Source organism: Zootoca vivipara, chromosome 6 (assembly GCF_965207765.1).
Source record: "Zootoca vivipara chromosome 6, rZooViv2.hap1.1, whole genome shotgun sequence".
In the NCBI taxonomy this organism is placed as follows: Eukaryota; Metazoa; Chordata; class Lepidosauria; order Squamata; family Lacertidae; genus Zootoca; species Zootoca vivipara.
In genome coordinates, this window is record NC_142589.1 from 84,959,833 (window position 1) to 84,970,520 (window position 10,688).

The following is a 10,688-nucleotide window of genomic DNA, read 5'->3' on the forward strand; positions in this document are numbered from 1 at the left end:
CCTTGTGGTCTATTCCAACTCTATGATTCTATGATTTGTTGTCCCAGTTCTTCTCCAAGGAGCTCCGGGTGGCAGGCATGTGGTTCTCCTCATGCAATCTCCACAACGCCCCTGTGAGGTAGGTTAGAAGCTTAGAAGCAGTGACTAGCCCAGGGTTACACCCACTGATCTTCATGCCCAAGCAGATATTCGAACCCTAGTCCTGGTTCAATATTCTAGCCACTGCCACAAACTAGAGAAACTTGTACTAAATTATTGGAGTTTCCCCCCCCCCCAAAATTTTTAATGACAAATTGCTACAGAAATGCAGGGAATAGAATCTAAATTCAAAAAAATGAGAAGCTTAGATTGAAAAATGACAGCAGTTTATAAAATTAAGCTAGGCATGGAGAATATGGACAGAGAAAAGTTGTTCTCCCTCTTTCCTAACATTTGAACTCATGAAAATCCAAGGCAGCTGAATACAGGAAGGTTCAGAAAATAAAGTCTTTCTTCCCACAGCGCAGAGTTAAACTATGGAACTCCCTCCCACAGGAGGCAGGGATGGTCACCAGCTCGGGTGCATTTTTTAGAGGCGGGGGGGGGGGAATCAAGGTTTATAGCCCTCCTCTGATCTAGGCCTCGCTGTCATTTGACTAACGGATACCAAGTTCTGAAACAGCGGCTACAGAGGAAGAGGAGAACTGCATATAATAACAATAATCACAAATTAATTCTTTCGACAATTGAAATGCCTGGGAAAGTTTCCATTGCCAAAAGTGTCAGATCTCTGGGGAGAGAGTCCTTTCCAGAAATTAATTTCAGGTGGGGAGGGGAGAAGCTGGAGGAGCATTTACTGCTTAATGCTCCCTTGTGGGGAAGGAGCACGATTTTGGGGTTTTCCCACTTAAGAAGGTCTCTGCAGCAGGCCAAAGGGGCCAGGCCCATCGAGTCTAGTCTCTGGTCAAAATAAGTGACCAACCAGATTGCCCCCCCCCTCCCTGGGAAAGGGCTGCCATATCTCCTTGGCTCGGGGGGGGGGGTGTCACATAACTCCAGACCCTCCAACACTTCTCAGATGGAAATAGTGACATCCTAGGGAAAAGCAAGACATTCTGGGATCAAATCAGAAACCGGGACAGCTTCTGTAAATCCAGACCTGTCCCTGGAAACGAGGAGCACTTGCAAAGTCTGAATTCTCTTTCCTGCCTTCTGTCTGCCTGGAGACTTCTAACATTCAGCTTCATTGGATTCTCTTCTTGGGAGGGGGGCGGTCAGAGAGGAACAAAAAATTCTCCCTGTTAATTTTATCCACGCTGTACCTCATTTTGTGCACATTTCCCATGTTCGGTGCTCATGATCAGCTTCCTGGAGACACCTTGACTGCCCACTGCTGAAAGTTACCCTGTAATGCTTCAGCCCTGTCTCCACCCCCATCGTCCATCCCGGACACTGAGGTCCAGCTCCAAGGGCCTTCTGGCGGTTCTCTTCATGCGAGAAGTGAGGTTACAGGGAACCAGGCAGAGGGCCTTCTCGGTTGTGGCACCTGTCCTGTGGAACGCCCTCCCGTCAGATGTCAAGGAAAAAAACAACTATTTTACTTTTAGAAAACATCTGAAGGCAGCCCTGTATAGGGAAACTTTCTAATGTTGAATGTTTTATTATACTTTTATATAAGCTGAAAGCCGCCCAGAGTGGCTGGGGCAACCCAGTCAGATGGACGGGGTATGAAAAATAAACACACGCCTTTCTTGCGGGATTTACACTCGCTGCCAATCTGCTACCATGGTCGTAGCTGATGTGGGCAGCTGCCCCCCATTAATCAAAATCAATACAAATCTGAGATTCTGCCCTCCCCCCTCACAAAAGCTTGCTCCCCCCAACAAATATCTTGGCTATGCCCATGTCTGCTACGAAGTTCAAGGCTTGGGCACAACCATATCAAGCTCTAGAGAGCTCGGGAAGCAGAATTCTTCAGAGTTTCTCCGGCAGGTGCCTAAAATATCAGAAGCTCTCTCCACAGTAACTCAAAGCAGGGCTTTTGGTGTGACCTTGTCAGGATATACTGTATAGTATAAGGCCTCTGCTCAGAGATCTGCACTGGTTGCTGATTTGCTACTGGGCTGAATTCAAGATGCTAATATTAGTACAGAAAGCCCTTACAGTACTTGGGACCAGTTTACCTGCGCGATCGTCCGACCCCTTACATGCTCTCTCAATAGTTTGGAACCGTGGTATTGGGACTACTTAACAGGTGCCCACATAATACCCGTTCCCTTTTTGTAAGAAATCAATCTTTTATCGTGGCAGCATCTACACTCTGGAACTCCCTGCCCTGCTAAAACATGTTTGTTTAGGCAAAGCCGATCCGGACACATCAAAGGTTGCTGTATGTTTTAATACATTTTTAGTTTCTTGTTGATTTTATCATTTGAATGTTTTAAAGAGTAGTTTTTACCTTATTGTTCTCATTCTCTTTGTAAACCACTTTGAGGTTTGTTTGTTTGTTTGTTCCCAATCAAGTGGTATATAAATTTTATGAAATAAATAAGTGCTGAGATTTATCAAGGGTCCGCTATCTGTACTTTCTCTTTCCAGAAAGCCATTTTCGTTTTGATGAGCTTTTTCACCTTATGAAAATGTGCACCTGCCGTTTGTGTTAAAACAATCTTCGTTTGTACTTTGGGTCATTTCTTTAAAAAAAACCCTATTCTTAGCCAGTTTTAGGGCGAGTCTGCAAATCGCCATGAAACATCCCAAACTCGTACAGTTCCAGACGCATTACTGATGCGGCGGAAGATTGTAGACAAGAAAAAATACAGTTCGTGGTGATCGCTTTAATTTTTTCCAAAAATATCACTCTTCTCATTGCAAGGACAAGAGAATGCAGGCATCACAAAAACTTTGCAGGTCATTGTCTGCAGACTTTCTGCTGTCCATCAGGCAATGGCTTTTCCCACTTGCCTTGCTCCAGCCTCCAGTCTTAGGAGCCTTTCGGAGACCATGACTTTAGGAAGAACAGCAGCAGTTGGGAAGGGAGGAGTTCAGGGATATTTTAAAAATAATAATTTTGTAAATTGTGTGTCCTTGTTTCTCAACCTTATCCTTTTCTATGGTTTTGTATGTTTTGTGGTATTTTATGCATTGTGACTTGCTATTACTTTTATCGATTAAAGTTTGGTAAATTCTTTATTGTAATTGTTAAGTGTAAACTGTTTGATTCTTATTTGCTGATATTTAATTTTTTCGTTTACTATTATATTCCAATGGATTGTTGAATATTGCTTTATTTGATATGTAGTTTATTTTAAAGTTAAGTTTTCATTGTGACTTTTTTTTGCATTGGGTCAGATTTTTATTAGGTGTGTGATCTTTGCTGTCTATTTTGCTGTTTCTTCAGCTTGCAAATTTTATTTTTATTTATTAAATTTGTACACCGCCATTTATCTGCAGATCTCAGGGAAGTGCACAACAAAAAACATTACAATGTAAAAACCACAGTGTGAGTCAAAAACAGTTTCTATAGTGTATTTTAGAAAAACATGACACCTTTTGAAAGATAGAAATAAATAATGTGTGTGTACTCAGATGCCCGACTTGGGTATAGAAAGGCAGTATACAAATTAAAAGGGAAATGAAATGAAATAGTAATTACAACTCAGTGAAAAACAGCCCAAAATCTGACACACTGGATGCTTGGTAGAATGGAGAAAATTACATGAAAATCTGAGATATTGGCAAGGACTAGAACCTCCAGACTCTTTTTTTATTATTTGACATTTCTCCATGACACATATAGTGGAAGCATCATTTTGAAGACAAACCACATCTCAAGCCTGGAAAATCTGGATCTATACTTGATCATCAGATAACACCAATATTATTTACTTGGACCTTGCTATTTTAACCCACGTGCAACTGTGCTCATTTGACACACCTGTTTTAAAGTTTTGCTCCTCATCTTTCAATTTGCACCTGTGGTTATAACTGCTCTCTCTGTTTTATATACGTTATAAAATGAAATAAAAAATCCTTACGAAGAAAATGCAACGACTCTGCAGCTTGCAACGCTGAGTTGCTATTTGAAACTTCCCACAAATCCCCAAGAATCCTCCCCTTTTTTGTTAAAGAAAGTTGGATTAGATTTTAGAAAGAAGACCCAAGCTTAACAACTGAGTCTACCTCCTCTAGGGAAAGATGGAGAAGATTGGAGGAGAGAGGAGAATTAATATGTTTAATCTTCCCTCACCCCCATTAAGCAGAAGGCTGGATCACTTATCTAACATCCTTTAATTTCCCCATTTTGTCCTTGCAAGAAGAATTTGGATAGATGTCTTTGTGGTGGGACCAGTCTTGATAACAGTCTCGTGCCGCCGCCCCCGCCCCCCGCATGCCTGACACCATAAATAAGAGCAGCACAAAACCTCCATTTCAGAAGGAAATTCAGAGCCCCTGTCTGCAAATTGGGGTCACGACACCAGGTGCGTGGAACACGTAGCTCCGAAAGGTTATTTTGCTTTTCGTCTTTCAATTTGCACCTGCTCTCACTTACTTTCCTTTCCCCTCCCCATTCCGTTTTCCTTTAGTGCCACAACTATTAAGAGGACAAGGCTTCCCGCAGAAATGGCCCAAAAATTTGAATCACTTTATAGCACCCAGCAAATCTCCAGCACTTTATAAATAATGATGATGTTGATCTTATATATACCAGTACAGTATATGCAATCATAGAATTACAGAATTATAGAGTTGGAAGGGACCCCAAGGGTCATCCAGTCCAACCCCCTGCAATGCAGGAATCCCAGGTTCGACCCCAAGTTGAACTCCCAATGTGAAACTCCAGAGAGCCACTTCCAGCGAGTGTAGATAATACCGAGATGCAAGGGCAGGACATCAGGAGGACCCGTTTCCTGCAAGGATGGCAGGCGTGGAGACCTCTGAGCATGTGCAGAGCGCCTTCCCAGCCTTCCAGAGCCCTAAACAAGTCGGAGCAGCCCCTCCAAGCCTTCGAAACTTCCGAGATTTCCCCCACCTCAACAAACACACCTTTCTCTTTAAGCTTCGCCAGCCCATTCATTCTTTGGAGTCCTCGCCTCCCCTGAGGCTTACCTGACGCACCTGTGCTCAGGTGTGCGGTCGTGCTATCCCTCTGCCGGGGAAAAAGCCAAGTTCTCCGCTTCAGTAGCAGATCCTCTGGCCTAGCGCCGCTGCCCGGTGGGGTGCTCTTCTCGCAAACAGCATTGCAAAAACTGAAATATTATTATTGTTGTTGCAAAGCGTCCTTGCCAATAAGCTCGCCCGCTTCCCGCAACAATCCACGCCTCACTCCGCCTCCAGCATTTGGGTTCAGAATGGGAAGGCTCGTCTTTTGCATAGCCGCGCCCCCCTCGCTCCTGATGGGGCCGGATTCGGCCGGGTCATTTGCATATGCAGGCTCGATTGGCTGACAGAGAGGGAGGGGTGGGGTGGGCAGAAAGGTACATAGTCATCTCCGCACACGCCCCTCCCTCAAAACGCCTGCTGGCCCCGCCCACCACGTGGTTTCAAACACGCTTCTGAAACTCCGCTTTCACACGTGAGTCAGATGCGATGCCCTTAAAGATGTTCCCTTTGTAAAGCAAAGAGAAAGGGCAGCAATCACTGCGTTTAAAGATTTGTATTCTTTTTTTTAAGCTCGTTTATTTTATTTGGCTTTTTGTTTTTTAAATAGGATTTGTATTTTATTCTTGGCGTACACCACGCAGAAAACTTGGTTGGATTGCGTGGGTGGGTATGCGAATTTAATTAATGTAATAAATACGGTAGGTAAATGGAACACTGGGATGGTCAGTCAGTAGAGCATGAAACTCTTAATCCCATGGTCGTGGGTTCTAATGACGTTGGGCAAAATATTCCTGCATTGCAGGGGGCTGGACTAGATGGCCCCTGTGGTCCCTTCCAACTCGGCTCCACTCAGAATTGAACCATTGAAATTAAGGTAGCTGTGCCATTGATTTCAGAGTGCGGTGGATCCAGCTTACAGAGTTACACTGATAACATGTAGCTAAGAACTTGGCTCTGAGCCTGCTTATTTCTTTCTCCCTCCCAATCCGTTTTCCTTTTGTGCTGTTATCTTTTTCAGCTTGTCATTTGCAAGCCTGAGGGGAGGGAGTAATTTGTAGGGCCTCGTTGTGGTTTTTAGCCAAAGTGGTTTAAAAATCATTTTAAACCAACAAATTTCTCTGCGCTTGGAGGAGCTTACAAAGAAAAGCCAATAGGAGAAAAATGTAGACAAACTGCCTCCTTTTAAAAGTCTGGTTACACAGTTGGCAAGGAGGACAATGAGGCAATGTCACACGGAGACATATATGGCTTTCTTCCTCAAGCAGTCAAGCGCTCTTTGCATTCTCAGAGACACACACCTCAAAGCACCAGAAATAAGGAAAACGAAAATCTGAAGCCCTGGAGGAGATTCCGCCCCAGAGTAAGAAGATAGCAGGAATGTGACCGATCAGGCCAGTGGCCCTTCTATTCCAGCATCCCTGTCTGCTCTGGTCAGACCTCACCTGGAGTACTGTGTCCAGTTCTGGGCACCACAGTTCAAGAAGGATACTGACAAGCTGGAACGTGTCCAGAAGAGGGCAACGGAAATGGTCAAAGGCCTGGAAACGATGCCTTATGAGGAACGACTTAGGGAGCTGGGTATGTTTAGCCTGGAGAAGAGAAGGTTAAGGGGTGATATGATAGCCGTGTTCAAATATATAAAAGGATGTCATATAGAGGAGGGAGAAAGGTTGTTTTCTGCTGCTCCAGAGAAGCGGACACGGAGCAATGGATTCAAACTACAAGAAAGAAGATTCCACCTAAACATTAGGAAGAACTTCCTGACAGTAAGAGTGTTCGGCAGTGGAATTTGCTGCCAAGGAGTGTGGTGGAGTCTCCTTCTTTGGAGGTCTTTAAGCAGAGGCTTGACAGCCATATGTCAAGAATGCTTTGATGGTGTTTCCTGCTTGGCAGGGGGTTGGACTGGATGGCCCTTGTGGTCTCTTCCAACTCTATGATTCTATGATTCCTACAGTGGCCAAAGAGATGCTTGTGGGAAACCAACAAGAGTACCTTCCCGTCTTGCGGCTTCAGAAGCTTTTCTGCCTCTGACTGTGGAGGCAGAGCACAGGCATCGCGGCTGAAAGCTATTGGCAACCTCTTCCTCCTCCATGAATTTCTCTAATTCTCTTTCATGCCATCTAGGTTGGCTGCCATCACTGCTTCCAGTGGGAGAGAGTTCCATAGTTTAACTATGTTGTGTGTGAAGGGTATTTCTTGGACCCTTGGTATTACACGCCCCCCAAAAGCCAAGTGCTGCTGATTTAGTACAAAGCGACAGGATCCCCCACTTCTCATTTTGTAGACATATACACCAGTTCAAGTTTGCAGCCCCATTATAGCCCTTTAAAATCTGGTCGAATTTGCGGAGCTCATGCTTGAAAGGCCTGCAATCTTATAAAACAGGGACAACTCTGTCCTAGGTGAATTTATCCAGAATAAAGATCGCCCCATTTCCCCCATGCTTCACAACCTCACATTGGAACTCCAGATTGACACACATGGATACCTCAACTGGTAGAGCACGAGACTCTTAATCTCAGAGTTGTGGGTTCAAGCACCACATTGGCAAAAAGATTGCTGCATTGCAGGGGATTGGACTAGAAGGCCCTTGGGGGTCCCCTTCCAACTCCGCAATTCTATAATTCTCTGATTTTAACAGTGTCTGTGCAAGACTTGAGAGCTTCCTTCTCTTTCCATCGTGTAACCGCACAGTAAACCTCTCTCTCTTTCTCTGATAGGAGAGGTCTCTCTGGTTGCTGAATCCCCCATCCTTGGAGCACGAGAGACAGCCGGAGAGTCCCCAGAGAAAGTTTTGTGTTTACAAGCGCTGGAGGGGAAACTGATGCAACCCAGAGCCTCCGGTTACATGCGCCCTGTGTTGGCAGGAAGCCAGGAGGGTAGGAAGGAGCGTTGCGGAGATTTAACAGCCCAGGAAAGGGCTGATCTGGTACCCTGTGTCCTTTGAAAGAGAGATAATGAACTTGTTCCTTTCTCTCCTTTTTTTCAGTACTCCATTTCCTCTTAAATCGGTGCTTTTTTTCTGGAAGAAAAGGTGGGAGAACTCACCACAAAGTTTCTTTGTTCATTGCGGGCCCAGTCGCAGTGTCACACACACAAACACACCGGCAGCGGCTAAATGTAAGATGTGATTAATAAACTCAAGCCGACAAAGATCTGGATTAGAAATGACCGCAACTTTATTGATTACAGTATAGGTGGGTTTTGTGCTCAGGCAATGGGTGTATATCCAGCCCAACCCCCCCCCCCCAGACTATCTATCTATCTATCTATCTATCATCTATCTATCTATCTATCTATCTATCATCTATCTATCATCTATTTTTAAAAGGTAAGGGAACTCAGTCCCGCTTTTAAGTATTTTATGGTGGACACTGGAAGGTAAAATGAAACCAGTCAAACCACTGTGACAGAAAAGGGTTTTTTAATGCTGCAACAACAGCAACAACAACAACAACAAAACTTAAGAAGAACCTGCTGGATCAGGCCAAAAGGTGCCATCTAGTCCAGCATCCTGTTCAATGGGAAACCCACAAGTAAGATCAGAGCGCAAGAGCCCTCCTTCCAGCAATGGAGATTTAGAAGCCTTTATACGGCCTCTGATCAAAAAGGCAAGGATAGCCAGCAAGGACAGCAGCCATCAATAGGTCTGGATAGCTCAGTTGGTTACAGTGTGGTGCTGATAATGCCAAGGTTGCAGGTTCAATCCCCCATATGGGATGATAGCTGCATATTCCGGCATTGCACGGGGTTGGGCTAGATGACCCAAAGGGTCCCTTCCAACTTGACATTTCTCTGATTCCTCTACTAACTTGCCCAGTCCTCTTTTAAAGCCATTTAAATTGGTTTGCCATTTTTGTATCCTGTGGGAAGGAGTTCTGCAGTTTTAACCCTGCACTTCATGAACCTGTATATATAATCTGTCCTGAATCATCAGATATTGAGCTTAATGGGATGTCTGCAAGTTCTAATGTTACGAGAGAGGGAGAAAAACATACACCTGGCTTGAGAGCAGTACATGTGAAAAGGATCTAGGAGTCTTGGTAGACCACAAACTTGACACGAGTCAACAGTGTGATGCAGCAGCTAAAAAAGCCAATGCAATTCTGGGCTGCATCAATAGGAGTATACGCAGGGGTGTCAAACTCAAATTCATCGGGGGCCGCATCAGCAGTTTGGTCACCCTCAAAGGGCCGGTTGTATCTGTAGGACTATGTGTCCACTCTTTATTATCATAAATTATTGTCACTGCATTCAATTATTACTGTTTTTTATAATAATGTAAGTAATAACTAGCTCTGAAAGCAGAAACATAGTCAGAATAATGGCAAGTAGATATTCAAATGTACAATTATTGTACAATTTATTGAAAAATGATTTTTGGTAACTGCACTGGGTGGTGGAGGCTCGCTAGGGTTTCATGCAGGACCTTTGCAGAGCTACTAGTACCTGGAGATGCTGGGGTCCTTCTGCATGCAGGACAGATGTTCTGCCAGTGAGCCACCACCCTTCACCAAAGGGACTGGCTGAGGTTGACTCACTGGAGCTGCTCTCCTGGTTCCAGGGTTTAAGGGCCAGAAGTATAAAGCAGCATCCTATGTTTCTGAGGAGAGGGAGAGGGAGGGGAGGGGAGGGGAGGGAGGGAGGGAGGGAGGGAGGGAGGAAGGAAGAAAAGAGGGAGTGGGAGGGAGAGAGGAAGGAAGGAAAGAGGGGAGAGAAAGAAGAGTAGGAAATAAGGAAGGGAATAAAGAAGGAAAGAAAAAGAAAGAGGGAGAGAAGATGGAAAGGGAGAAAGAAGGAAGGAAGTAGAGAGGGAAAGAAAGAATAAGAATGAGGGAGAGGAAGAAAGATGGGAAGGAAGGAAGGAAGGAAGGAAGGAAGGAAGGAAGGAAGGAAGGAAGGAAGGAAGGAAGGAAGAAAAGAGGGAGCAGGAGAGGAAGGAAAGAGGGGAGAGAAGGAAAGAAAAAGAAAGAGGGAGAGAAGACGGAAAGGGATAAAGAAGGAAGGAAGTAGAGAGGGAAAGAAAGAATAAGAATGAGGGAGAGGAAGAAAGATGGGAAGGAAGGAAGGAAGGAAGGAAGGAAGGAAGGAAGGAAGGAAGGAAGGAAGGAAGGAAGGAAGGAAGGAAGGAAGAGGAGCAGGAGGGAGAGAGGAAGGAAAGAGGGGAGAGAAAGAAGAGTAGGAAATAAGGAAGGGAATAAAGAAGGAAAGAAAAAGAAAGAGGGAGAGAAGACGGAAAGGGAGAAAGAAGGAAGGAAGTAGAGAGGGGAAGAAAGAATAAGAATGAGGGAGAGGAAGAAAGTTGGGAAGGACGGAAGGAAGAAAGGAAGGAAGTAAGGAAGAAAGAAAGAAAGAAAAGAGGGAGCAGGAGGGAGAGAGGAAGGAAAGAGGTGAGAGAAAGAAGAGTAGGAAAGAAGGAATAAAGAAGGAAAGAAAAAGAAAGAGGGAGAGAAGACAGAGATAAAGAAGGAAGGAAGGAGAGGGAAAGAAAGAATAAGAACGAGAGAGAGGAAGAAAGAAAGGGAGGGGGGGTCGCCGCCTTGATTCAGCGCCAGAAAAGAGCGCGAAGGGACCCAGGGGCAAAAAGCATTTCCCCGGCCCCAGCT

The 10,688-nt window shown here is 44.8% G+C and overlaps 1 protein-coding gene across 1 annotated transcript in view; it reads right to left on the reverse strand.

Moving 5' to 3' along the window:
- Positions 1–5,308, reverse strand: part of MEF2B (myocyte enhancer factor 2B) — a 38,670-nt gene extending 33,362 nt beyond the window's left edge. Inside the window, exon 1 of the mRNA XM_088672905.1 lies at positions 5,089–5,308. The gene's annotated coding sequence lies outside the window, so the exon portion shown is untranslated. The remainder of the gene's footprint in view (positions 1–5,088) is intronic.
- Positions 5,309–10,688: the final 5,380 nt, after the last annotated feature.